General features: G+C 63.6%; 1 pseudogene; it reads right to left on the reverse strand.

The window, feature by feature from the left end:
- Positions 1-2,500, reverse strand: part of LOC124581911 — a 7,963-nt pseudogene that overhangs the window by 3,310 nt on the left and 2,153 nt on the right.

Here is a 2,500-nt window from a genome sequence, read left to right on the forward strand (position 1 = left end):
ACGGGGCGGAGGGCGGCATGGTCCACCGAATCGAACGCTTTAGAGACGTCGATCGATGCCACAAAAACAGAGCGACAGGAGCGGACTGCGTCGGTGAGAGCAGTATCCAAGATGAAGGTGTTTTCCAACATCCCATCCCGGGGGATGAATGCCCGCTGACGTTCGTCCACAGCACATGCACGCATCAGGCGTGACGCGAGAACCTTGTGGAAGGTCCGCGCCAACACCGAGCAGACCGTAATGGGGCGAAAGTCAGCGGGGGATGTTGGTGCAGCCGTTTTGGGGAGAAGTGACGTCCGGGCGCGAAGCAGACGCTCGGGGAGGGCGCGGGCCAGGAGGAAGAGGTTCAAGAGTTTCACCAGGACTTCATGCGGCAGGCGCCGCAGCTCCGCTGGAGTCAGGCCGTCCGGCCCGGCTGCCGATCCCCTGGGCGGCAAGGCAGCAGCGACCTCCTCACGTGTGACCGGCCCCCATAGGCACTCAGGAGCGACAGGCTCCGAGTGCGGGAGAAGGCGGTCACGGATGAAGCCGGCGGTGGAGATCGGCTTCTTCGTGAAGAGGTCCGCCCAGAAGTCCAGCAGACCGGGGATGTCGGGTGGCGGCTGCAGCAGGGTGCCGTCCAGCAAGCCGCGCACGCAACGCGCACGCGACCTACGGAAGGCGTCCTGTGTCCGCGCGTATTCCCAGCGGCGCCGCTTGCGCTTCTGCAGCGGCGGGGCGGCAGGCGGCCGCTTGGATGGTTGGCGCGGCCGCTGTGTCCTGGTGATCGACCTCTCCCCCCTGGACCCGACCGACGCAAGGGCATCCGGGAGCATGCCCAGGATGACATCGGGCGGCGTGCCCCGCCCCAGACCAATGACTCGATCCAGGGCAGAGAAACGCTGGGCGGAAGCAGGTAGCCCCGCCAGATGCTCCCAGATGGCGGCGTCAGTCGGCCCCTCCGGCGGCGGCCCGGTGGTGTCGGCCGCGAAGTCCTCGGCTGCGTCGACGGGCGGCGCAGCGGCCTCGCCCGCGTCAGGCAGCGAGCTCGCTGCTCCACGGCGGGACGCCGGCTCTTCACCCCGACCGATCTCAAGTGCCTCCATGAATTGGCGGACAAGCTGCTTGTGGGCAGCTTGCCGCCGTCGGCACTTGATTGCCTCAAGCGTTCGGTCGGGGAACATCCTGGTAAGTTCTTGATTTACAAAGAAGAACCGGGCGTCCCTCTCCAGGAACAGTTCGGCCTCTGCCTTGGCGAGCGACAGGACTTCTTCCTCCGTCCACCTCGCGCGATGCCTCTCCGTCACGATCTCAGCGTTGGCGGCCGCAGGGTGTTGGCGGCGGCGATGGACCCCGAGACCGTTCTTCGTGGTAAAAGTGCGGTGGCACTCACTGCAAGCAAAGGGAGCTACACAAACTATCGCATTTTCGTTACGGCCGGTTGGCCGGATAGGTGCTGGGGTAGCTGGGGTGGCACCTTCAGCGGAAGGGCCACCATCTCTTGTTTCTTGTCGGCTGCCCCCAACTATAAAGGGATAATGCGAGGGGGGGCTGGTAACCCCCCCAAGCCCCTGGTGCGGTCTTCCACTCTGCAAAAATCAGCGGGCCCACGAGAAGGGGAGAAGACCGCAGGAGAGGAGAGGCTAAGAGGGCTAGGCCCATGTATTGCGCATCACTCTCCCTGTAACTATAACCCAAGGAAGGCACCTCGCAGCAGCAGCACGACTACATCAAGACCGCACTTCGAAAAGCCAAGTCCGGATGCAGCCACACCGCCGCCACTTGGCCACCTTAAGAGAGTCATAGTTACTCCCGCCGTTTACCCGCGCTTGCTTGAATTTCTTCACGTTGACATTCAGAGCACTGGGCAGAAATCACATTGCGTCAACACCCGCTAGGGCCATCGCAATGCTTTGTTTTAATTAGACAGTCGGATTCCCCCAGTCCGTGCCAGTTCTGAGTTGATCGTTGAATGGCGGCCGAAGAGAATCCGCGCACCCGCGCGCCCCCGGAGGAGCACGCTAAGGCGGACGCGGCCTCGCAGCAAGGAAGATCCGTGGGAGGCCAAGGCACGGGACCGAGCTCGGATCCTGCACGCAGGTTGAAGCACCGGGGCGCGAACGCCGCGCAGGCGCGCGCATCCTGCACCGCCGGCCAGCACGAGGCCAACCAACGGCGAGAGCAGACCACGCCCGCGCTAAACGCCCGCACTTACCGGCACCCCTACGGCACTCACCTCGCCCAGGCCCGGCACGTTAGCGCTGACCCACTTCCCGACCAAGCCCGACACGCCCCGATCCTCAGAGCCAATCCTTATCCCGAAGTTACGGATCCAATTTGCCGACTTCCCTTACCTACATTATTCTATCGACTAGAGGCTCTTCACCTTGGAGACCTGCTGCGGATATGGGTACGAACCGGCGCGACACCTCCACGTGGCCCTCTCCCGGATTTTCAAGGTCCGAGGGGAAGATCGGGACACCGCCGCAACTGCGGTGCTCTTCGCGTTCCAAACCCTATC

This window comes from Schistocerca americana, unplaced genomic scaffold, assembly GCF_021461395.2.
Source record: "Schistocerca americana isolate TAMUIC-IGC-003095 unplaced genomic scaffold, iqSchAmer2.1 HiC_scaffold_380, whole genome shotgun sequence".
Lineage (NCBI taxonomy): Eukaryota > Metazoa > Arthropoda > Insecta > Orthoptera > Acrididae > Schistocerca > Schistocerca americana.